The sequence below is a fragment of the Octodon degus genome, unplaced genomic scaffold, assembly GCF_000260255.1.
Source record: "Octodon degus isolate 3935 unplaced genomic scaffold, OctDeg1.0 scaffold00050, whole genome shotgun sequence".
Taxonomy (NCBI): Eukaryota; Metazoa; Chordata; class Mammalia; order Rodentia; family Octodontidae; genus Octodon; species Octodon degus.
Window position 1 is genome coordinate 8,830,148 of NW_004524626.1, and position 11,116 is coordinate 8,841,263.

Genomic DNA, 11,116 nt, shown 5'->3' on the forward strand with positions numbered 1-11,116 from the left:
CTCCCCCTCTTCCTCCCCCTCCTCCTCCTCCTCCTCCTTTTTGTAGAGACTAGTAAAATGTGAATGAAACTTGCTGTCTGGGGATTGCTGCAAATTTGAAACTTGGAAGTGAACACATTGGAGCTATTTTCTTTTTCTCCATTTGTGTATGTTGGCTATTTCTCCAAGAGAAAATGCCTTTAAAGCTGTATGATTCATCTTTATATTTATGAAAAATCTCGTTCTTTCTAGTGGGTGGTTCCTGGCAGCTTCATTTGCCATCAACTGCTATACAATAGAAAATGCATCTCCTCAAGCATAGTGCTGCTTGTCTGTGCTTTGAGCTACTCAGGAGGCTGAGGCAGGAGGATCATAGGTCTGAGGCCACTACGAGCAGCTTAGTGAGACCCAGTCCCAAAGGGAAATTTTAGAAAGAGTTGGGGGTGTACCTTGGCGCTGCCTGGGTTCAACCCCCAGCTTGGGGAATGGGTGGGGGGTAAGATCAGTATGAGATCAGATGAGAAGGACCAGCTCTGTGGTTAGAGCTATTTTGTAACAGCCTGGTGTCCAGGGGGATGGGGAGGGGGAGGCTGGGGTTGAATTCACTCCATAGCCAGTAACAGGCCTGGAATCCTCCTTCAGTGTCCTGGTGATATAGGAATGGGATCAGGCTTCCAAATACTGTAAACCTGCTAGATGGCAGATACACTGAGCTCATAGTCACCCAAATCAATGAATAAATCTTCAGGAACAATGGAGGTTAAGAGTAGAAAATATTGAAGGGCCGGCAAGATAGCTCGGCAGTCTGAGTACCTGCCTGGGAAGCGCAGTGACTTGGGTTCGATCCCTGGTATTGTGAGCTGTACTGGCCCTGGAACTCCAGCCCACCATTCTGGCCACTGAGACCAGGCGTGGTGGTGCACACTTGTAATCCCAGCGCTGGGGAGACTGAAACAGCAAGATCACCATGCGTCCAAGCTGAGTAGAGGGATCCTGTTCCAAATAAATAAAAGATTAAAGAGTAGGAAATATTTGTTGAGGAAGTGACAGCTCCTGAGATGGAGGAGGGGACACGAGTGGGTTGCCACAGACCTCACTTTCTGGAGTAAGTTTTATAGAGCAGATTCACAAGGCGGGTACAACATGGATGGGACAAAACTATCTGATCCACCAATATGATTAAGAGGACAGTCACCTAGGTAATGTTGATCCAGTGGCGAAGCAAGTGTTGTGTGTGGAAAGAATCAGGATCCCTTCTGGGAGACATGTCAGAAGGTGTGGTCACCCACCTGGGTGACTGATGTCGGTCTAGACTTCACTGAACCAGGTGATACCAGCTATAGCGTATTGCTTGTCCCTCAGGGAGGTGCATAGGCCTGACCTTTTGTCCTTATCTTGGGAACCGGCCTTGGACAGATGCACCTCCAGCCACAGTTGTGGTGTTTCCATCTTCTACACTGACTCACTCGAGGGCCTAGCCCCGCCTGACTGCCTAGGATATTTCTACCTTGGCTGTCTATGGTGGCCTGAGAGGAGGGCACGGGGCTGTGATTGGCCCCCAGCCAGACCCTGAGCCTCCATCACTCGATTGTTCTTGACTTGTACCCATTATCATAAGGCTGGGATGCTGACTGGGCTGAAACTTGGGATCCTCCTGTTTCAGCCTCCCAGAGCACAGGCATGACGTCATGCCACCTTACAGCCTTCCTTTGTTCATTCCTTTCTTCCTTTTTTTTTTTTTTTTGAGGAACCAGGGATTGAACTCAGACCCTTGCACTTGCTAAGGAAGCGCTTATTCCACTGAGCCATCTCCCTGGCCCCCTTTCTTCCTTTTTTAATCATTTATTTTATAGACTGCTAGACAGTGTTAGATTGTTTAGTTGAATTCAAACACCTATAGTATTTAGATGCCAATAGAATATTCACCTTTGACAGACAATTTAAAAAAAAAAGGATACAAAGGAAAGACCATTTTGTTTTTATATATACAAAATAGTTAGGATAGGGGCTGGTGAGATGGCTCAGTGGTCTAAAGCACCTACTTAGAACAAGCTTAGCAAAGTACAGGGACCGCGGTTCAATCCCCCAGCACCACATGCCAGCCAGCCCCGCCCCCTGGTGGGCTGAGCTGCCCCCCCATAAATAAAAATATTTTTAAAAATAGAATAAATTTACAGCTACTTTAGCTTAATTCAGAGAGAAGAAAGAGGTGTACTAACAGTGTTTGGACTGGATATCCTGTCTGCTTCTTGTACTATGGATAGATAACCACTAAGAAGATAACAATGTACAATGTATTGATTATCAAAACTGTCCTGTTAATCAGCTGTGAAACTGTCTCATTCATATTTATTTCTCAATAAAAAATAAAATAAAAATCATTTATTTAGTTATTTGGTACAGGGAGGGTCTTGCTATATGGCTCAGACCCTCCTGATCCTCCTGTCTCAGCTTCCTGGTACTGGGCTTGCATGTGTGTGCCCCCACATCTGGCTTTGGTGGCTGGCATGGGATACCCGGGGTTCCAGGGCTGGGATGGCATATGGTACCAGGGATCGAACCTGGGCCCTTGAGCTTGCCAGGCAGGCACTTAGACTGCCGAGCTATCTCCCCAGTTCTTGTTATATTTTACTTCTGGGAATGGAACCTAGAGCCTTCACCAGGCGGTAATAGGGCTTGCCACTGAGCCACACTGGCAGCCCTGTCTTCACCATTGTTCAGGGTGCTGCGTATGTGATTTAGCACCTTCACCTGTCCACCGCAGAACTTTCTCACCTCCCCAGACTTATTTATTTATTGGCAGAACTGGGGATTGAACTCAGGCTCTTGTGCATGCCAGGCAAGCACTTATTCTACTGAGCCATCTCCCTGGCCCCTCACCTCCCCAGACTTAACCTCGGTCCCTACAAGCTGCTGAGCACCCTCCAGCTGACACGAACACGCCTGCTGAGGTTCTGGGGGATGCAACCCCAAGCGGCCCGGGACAGTAAAGGCCATCGGGATGCTCCCCGCCAGTGGGAGCTCAGTGGGCTTCCGCACCTCCATACTGTGGACATCAGAACGGAGGCCAGGGCAAGAGGTCCTTGCTGAACGTATGTGGGAAGAGCCCCATGGCTTGTGGCTAAGCAGGAAAGCCACACCGACGCAGACGCAGGAGAGAGGGCGTGGCCTGCTGTGTAGGCAGGCGGGGGTGGGGGGGATGTGCCAGCCTGGGTGCCGGGCACCTGCGGGTCCTCCCAGGACACCTGTCTGGGCGCGGGGAGTGGTGAGCTCTAGAGCTCCGTCTGTTGTATTGTGGGTTGTAGCGCATGTTCCCCGTCTGTCAGATGTATGTGGTGTTCCGTCGTGTGTATTAGTGCCACTAGATCTGGCAGCCTGCACACATATGGGCTGTATTCTTCATGGCACACGATAGGTCAAGCAAATGTGCAATGCATGGTACATAGTGTTCTGGACAGAAATTCTTCACCATGATGATGGCATTCACGTATACGTCACATTCTGCGTGCTACAAAATACATAAAACATTATCACGGGACGGGGGACTGTTTTTTGGTACCAGGAATTGAACTCACACCCTCAAGCTTGCCCAGCAGGCGCAGAGCCACTGAGCTATCTCCCTAGCCCATAGGACGTTATATATCAGGCTTTATATACCATTCTATACAGTGCATTATATACCATATTATAGTATCTGTATAGCACACTGCACACCAGTATATGTTGTATTCAGTGTGTATATGGAATGTATTTGGTATGGTTTGCTACGACTAAGCCTGAAATGTCCCCAAAGCCTCATGGGCCCAGAGGTGGGGTGTTTGGAAGGTAACTGCATCACTGGGTGCTGGGCTTCTTGGTATACTGCTCCATTGATGGCTTTGGGGCCCGGACACAGAGTTGGGAGGCAGAGCATGGTCCAAGGTCCAGTGCAGTGTCCTCACTTCGTCCTGCTCCAGTGCGCTTCCCACCGTGGTGCTTCAGCCTTGGTGTCAGACAGCCGTGGACTGCGACTTCAGAAGCCATGAGCCGAGTCAGCTGCTCCTCCTCTGGGTGGGCAGAGTCCCTGTTGGCTGCCTGCGATGGAGAGCAGCTAGCACATGCTTTAGGGGGCTGGGGAGATAGCTCAGCAGTCTAAGTGCTCGTCTGGCAAGTGCAAGGACCTGGGTTCAATCACTGGTACCGCATGCCATCCTATCCCTGGAACCCAAGGAGCACCATGCCAAACACCAAAACCAGGTATGGTGGCACATGCCTGTAATCCTAGTGCTGGGGAGGCTGAGACAGGAGGATCACTAGAGTCCAAGCTGCATAGTGAGACCCTGTACCAAATGCATTAAAAAAAAGTGCATGTATTTTTGAGGGGTGTTGAGACAGGTTCTCACTGTGTAACTTGAGGAGATCCTCCTGCCTCAGCTCCCCATGTGCTGAGATTACAAGCATGCCCCACCAAGCCCAGCCATATATATTCTTACGGAGTTGTTTGCTTTCTTTGGAGTCTGATGATGGAGCCCAGGGAAGTGAACATGCTAGGCAAGCAGAGGCTGTGTGCCGCAGAGGCTACGCCCCAGCCCCACAGGAGAATGTCTACACCTATATTTTCCCCAGTAGGAATAACACCCCAGAAAGGGACAGAAGGAACTTACCACAGTGGTCACCCTGGGGAGGGGACTTTCAGCATAAACTCTGTGCCTTGGAAATCTCTGCTGGCTGGGATGTAAGAGCGTACGTAGCACAGTGACCAGATGACTGGGCGAGATGTGAGATAAGATAAATGCAGAATGGATGGAGTGATGCTTTTTAAAGCAGGCCGGTGGGAGGAAGGGCAGGGACAGACAGATAAGACAGACAGATGGGGACAGAGGCCTGCCAGCTCCACCACAAGATGCTCGCTACCAGACTCGAGGTCATTGTCACTAGAAGGTCCCTGGCAGCGGGGAGAAATGCTGTAAGACCTTAGCCGCCTGTGCCGGTGCCACTGTGGGGGACTTTGCACGCACTGGGCCCATCCTGTGCTTCTCTCCCTTCTGTCCTCATTAAGGGACTCCGCTGACTTCTGTGACAAATCCAGCAATTGCTGTTGGTAAGGAAACAACTTTTGAGACCTATGAGACATGGCCACAGCATCCGGGGTGGCAGTGAGAGGCCAGAAAAGCCAGGAGGCAGAGGGCGAGGGGGAGAGGCGGTGAGGGAAACCAGCTTTGGGGGTCCCTGCCTGTGCCCTGGGTGCTGAGAACAGTCGTGGGGGAGAACCCAGTGTGCAGTGGGACAGGTGTGCAGAGCACAGCACAGAGGCCTCCAGGTGCAGAGGCCCACAAGCCTCCAGGCACACAGGTGCATGCATGGGTGCACAGTGAGCAGGCTCCCAGGTGTCGAGGAGCACGAGCACCCGGGCACGCATAAAGGCACAGGTGCGGAGCACACAGGGATCCAGGCGCGTGGGCACACGGGTGCACGGTCACACACACATACCACACACAGCCATGCACATGCACACAGGTGCACACAGCCATTCAGGTATACAGGTGTTCAGAGACGACCTCCAGGTTTACAGGCATGGAGCTTCCCGGGTGTGCAGGTGCCCAGGACCACAGATACACAGACAAGCCAGTGTGTGCAGGTACACAGGCATCCAGGCATCCAGAAGTCCAGGCGAACGTGGCCCCAGGTGCACAGGTGTGCGGGTGCGCAGGCACAGAGCCCCTGGCACACAGCTGTGTGCACAGCTGTCTTTGTGGGCCGGGGCATCCTCTCTCGAGTCCGCCCTAGTGGGGCAAGTGCGGGGTCAGTGCCAGTTTGCCCTTCACTTCGTGAGGACCAGCCAGCAGCCTCTTCACAGCACGGTGCCAGCTTCCATGCCTGCCGCCGAGGCGGGCAGAGGCCTCTGATTTCCCCCAACCCTGCCAGCATGGGTTCTCACCCATTCTTTGTTTTTTTAATTCTAGCACCTTTGGGAGCACAAAATGACTCTCATGAGGATTACAGTTCACACCAGGCATGGTGGTGCCCACCTCTCCTCTGCACACATGGGAGGCTGAGGCAAGAAGATCACTGTGAGTTCAAGGCCAGCCTGGGCTACATAGCGAGAACCTGTCTCAAAAAGAAAGGAAGATTATACTTTTCCCTTCCCCACTGATTAGCAACGTGAGGACAGCTGCGATCTGCAGCACCCCCAGGGCCGTGTGTTACAGTCTCAGCTCCCAGCTTGGTGCTCTAAGGAGGTGGTGCACAGTTAAGAGGCAGGGCCTAGTGTGAGATCCATAGGCCCCTGGGGCAGGCCCTTGCAGGTGAGAAGGGGCCTTGGTTTCCTCTATCTCGTACCCTCCTTGGCCACTAGGTAAGTGATCCTGCTCGGCCACACGCTCCTCTGGGCTTGCGGCCTCTCCCAGGGTCGCAGGGATAAGTGGTGGGGGCTGAACCCCCCCTACCATTAGCCAAAGAAGCTGACTGCCTTAGGTCTCTGTTGTGGTAACAGAGACTTGATGAATGTGCTAGTTGGGTGCCTCTCCTGTGCTTCTCTGTGTGCATTTTGTTGTCGTTTACGTACCTTTGGAGAGATGCCAATTCCAACTTTTTTTTTTTTTTAAGACAGGGGCTCGGGGCCTTGAACTCACTAGTAGCTCAGGCTGGCCTTGAACTTGCAGCAACCTCCCTCCTCAGCCTCCCGAATGCTGGGATCACAGGCATGCCCTACCATACCAGGCTCCAACTGTTTGCTTTTAAAATTTGGGGTGGGGCTGTGTGTGCTGAGCATTGAACCAGGACCTTCGCACTGAGCTCCATCCCCAGCCCTTTTTTTTTTTTTTTTTTTTTTTGGTGGAACCAGGGATTGAACTCAGGCCATTGCACTTGCCAGGGAAGCACTTATTCCACTGAGCCATCTCCCTCGCCCCATTTTTTCCTTCCCCCCCCCAGCCCTTTATTTATTTATTTAAAAGTTTTTAAAATTTTATTTATTTATTTATGTGTGTGTGTGTGTGTGTGTGTGTGTGGCCAGCTCAGCCCACCCGGGGGCGGGGCTGGCTGGCATGTGGTGCTGGGGATTGAACCGCGGTCCCTGTGCTTTGCTAAGCTTGTTCTAAGTAGGTGCTTTAGACCACTGAGCCATCTCACCAGCCCCCCTTTTTTATTTTGAGACAAGGTGTTGCTAAATTGATTAGAGGCTGGATTCAGACTTGAGCTCCTCCTGCCTCAGCTTCCCAGAGTGCTAGGATGACCAGCCTGCACCCCGGAATTTGGCTTATTATTATTTTTTTACTTTTTAAGTTCTTTATTCTTTTCATTCTTTTACCATCAACAACTACACTGCCAGATAAGATAAGGTCTGCTCTCTAGTCTACCAATAAGGAAGCTGGGGGCGGGGCAGGGCGATGGCTCAGTAGAATAAGCACTTCCCTGGCAAGCACAAGGGCCTAAGTTCAATCCCCGTTGCGCCAAAAAAAAAAAAAAAGGAAGCTGGAGGTTGATGTGACTGGCCTGGAAGTCACAGGACAAGAAAAAGTGGCAGTCAGGCCCCTAAGCCAGCCTCAGGACTGGGAGGCAACACCCTCCATTGACTGTAGGGTAGAGTGAAGGGCCAGGGCCTGGAGTAGCTCAGGGCTGACTGGGTGCTTGCTGAGGGTCCTCGAGGCCCTGGCTTCCATCCCAGGCATTGCAAAGGAAAGGAGCAGGCTGAGCGCAATGGCTTGGGCCTGTCCTCCCAGCATACAAGAGGCTGAAGCAGGAGGATCTCAATTTCAAGCCCAGTGAGACCCTGTCTCAAAACAAAAAATGAAAAAGGAAGGGGATGTGGCTCAGTACAAAGGCCTGGTTTCCATCCCTAGTACTACAAAGAAAAAGAGGAAGGAAAGGAGGAGGAGGAGGATGGGAGTATTCTCAAGTCAGATTGCCTCTATCTGTGGGAGTGAGAGCAGAAGGAAGCACATTTGCAGCCCCTCTGTGTATGTGAGGAGCCTGCGTAGCCTCAGCAGACAGGTGCTCGCGTGGGGCTCCTTTTCACTGATGCATGTCATCGCCCTGTGTCTGAAGCCCAGGTTGCTGGAATGCCCTGCATCCGGGCTTTCTGGGCTGAGCTCTCTCTTCACTTCCTTCCCTTTCCTCCCCTCCTCCCCTTCCTCCTCCTTGTGCTCTGCTGCCCCCTCCCTGCCTGTCCCTCACAGTCTCCACTCCCAGTTCAGCAGGAAGAAGACAGCAGAAGTGAAGTGGCCAGTGGCTGTCATCAGCTGAAAGTCTTAAGTGCCCATTTCCTGGGCAGCCCATTAGGGTAATGAGCCTGCAGTGTCCCTACCCAGTGCCCTGGGGACTGGGGAGAGGGGACTGGGGAGAAAGGACTAGGCCAAAGAGAGACCAGACCTAAGAGGGAGGACAGATTCACAGGAAGGGGAGATGGGAGAGAGACAGGGAAGAGACAGAGACAGAGACAGAGACAGAAAAAGAGACAGAGACAGAAAAAGAGACAGAGACACACAGACACAGAGAAGGGATCAAACATACATGAGAAAGAGCTGCCAGCCCCAACAGAAAAAGCTAAAACACTCTTAGGGTGAGCTGAAGACAAAAATGGGAGAGCTGGCTAGGCTGCTTTCCAATGGGAGGGAAACACTGCCCAAAGACTGATCCGGGAGGGACACAGCCTGGCCAGCCCCCACATTCCCAAAGGTGCTCAGGCAGAAAAGCCAGTTGCTGGAAGATCCAGGGCCCCAGGACTGCTGTGAGGATCCCCGTGACCTGACCTCCTTACTTTTAATGTGTACAAAGTTGGGCGTGGTGGTGGTGCACACTGGTCATCCCAGCACTCTGGGAGGCTGAGGCAGAAGAGTCACAAGGTGAAGCCCAGCTTGAGCAAGAGAGTGGTTGAGAGAGACACTGTCTCAAAATAAAACTGAGCTGCCGGTGGCATGGCTCAGGGTGAAGGCCCCGAGCTCCATCCCTAGGATGGAGAACCTCATCCACATGTTTACTGAACACCGACTGTGCTTCCCGCACTAGGCAGGACCCGCGGGATGAAGGGAATTCCTGTCCTGTGGAGCTGAACTTCTCATAGACAAAAGGGAGCAACCTACACAAGAAAGCCCCTGCCTGGCCAGCTCAAGGTCCTGAGTTCAACCCCAGGTGCTGAAACAAAGAAGAAAAAAAAAGTTAAATTATTTCCTTCGGCCGCCAGATAGCTCAGCAGATTAAAGCACCTGCTTAGGTAGATGCAGGGACCGGGGTTCCATCCTCAAAGCCCCAAAGTGGAACCAAGCTAAGCACAGGCCACAGGTGGATGAGTTTACACAGAAAGACCCATGCATACCTTGGACTATAATGTAGCCAGGAAATGGAGCAAGGCAGTGTGGCTGGAGGATGCTGTGCTCAGTGACAGACATCAGACCCAGAAGGACACACAGCAGAGGCTGCATGGACAGGAGACACCCAGGACAGAGCATCCAAGAGACAGGAAGTGGCCTTGTGAGCGCCAGTGTGGGGCAGGGATGGGGAGACGAGACTTTCTCTTTCTTTTTCTGGAGGCAGGGTCTTGCTGTGCGGCTCAGGCTGGCCCTGAACTCACTTTGTAGCATAGGCTGGCCTCCCCTCCCGCTCACAGCAGTCCTCCTGCCTCAGACTCCTAAGTGCTGGGGTTACAGGCAGGAGGCAGCACTTGCAGCTTCATGGGCTTCTCTCTCTCTCTCTCTCTCTCTCTCTCTCTCTCTCTCTCTCTCTCTCTCTCCCTTCTCTTCTTTTCTTTTCTTTTCTTTTCTTTTCTTTTCTTTTCTTTTCTTTTCTGTTCTGTTCTTTTCTGATACCAGGAGCTAAACTCTTGAGCTCATGCTTGCTAGGGGCTTCCTTTCATAAGGTGTGTGGGCTTCCTGGTGCGATGACAGAGTATCTGACACTAACCCCAGGAAGGCTGGGCCTGGCTGGTGGTTCCGAGGACCCAGCCCATGGTCAGTCATTGCTTCAGGTCACAGGGGGGCAGAAATGTGATGGCAAAAGGATTCAGTAAAAGTGGGTGAAACAAAACTTGGCAAAGCGCAGTCCTGATGCCACCAGACAATGCTGGATGCTAGCAGTAGATGTGGCTGCTGGTCACTGCCAGTGCCAGTTTGTGCCAAGCATGTTAGAGGTTGGCTTTGCCAGGTGCTGGTCTCTGCTGCTGACCTTTGTTGCCGGCTGGGTTCTGGAACGCTGCAGGCCTACCAGCCCCTCCTGCTTATTGTTCTTTCTCTTGAAGCCGGTGCTCTGGCCACACCACAGCACAGGGGTCGGTGCGCTGGAGGGGGGCCTGCTAGACTGACCCTGGAAGTGTGTGCAGAGCGCTGCTTATATAGCAGGTGCAGGCCTGTGATTGGTCAAAGCCCAGGACTGTGATTGGTGCAGGGCCCTAGGATGGTCTAGGTGATGTCCAGTGAGGGGGCGGAGCCAAACCCAGGGAATCTTCTGGAAGGGCAGCTGTGGGGGTTGGGGTTGCTAACACGGGACCCAGATCCTTCTCTCCCTGTCTCAACCATACCATGACACCCCCTCCCTTCTACAAAAGACAACAGCAGGGTCACAGCCTGGAAGGGGCACCAGCCTGACAGTGGAGCAGCACCACACACAGTGGAGTGAAGTGGACAACAGCGGCTGCTAGATAGCCAGGGAGGGCACTAAGACAAACTGATCCAGTCCATGGTGGGGGAGTGAAGGAGACAGAGGGAAGTGGTGGTGAGATTGGAATGTGACGGCTGCAGTCCAGGCCAGGACCTCCTCTGTTTGGTGAGGAAGGAAAGAAGGGAGAGCTGGCTCTTCTTATCTGTCTCGTTAAGTGTTAAAGGCTCAGACACCAGGATGCTGCTCTCAGGAGGTGAAGAGACCTTCAAGAGGTGGAGCCTAGCGAGAGTCTTTAGGTCACTGGGGGTGTGGCCTCAAAGGCAATCGTGGGGTGCATCCTGCTTTGCCTCTGGATCCTGTTGTAAGGGACAGAGTCAATCAATTATGGCCTAGAATCTTTACACCCACAAGCCAAAGTAATCCTTTCTTTTTTTTGTTGTTCGGTCTAGTTTGCTTTGGATTTTTTTTTTAAATTTTATTTATTTGTGTGTGTGTGTGTGTGTGTGTGTGTGTGTGTGGCCAGCTCAGCCCCCCAGGAGGCGGGGCTGGCTGGCATGTGGTGCTGGGG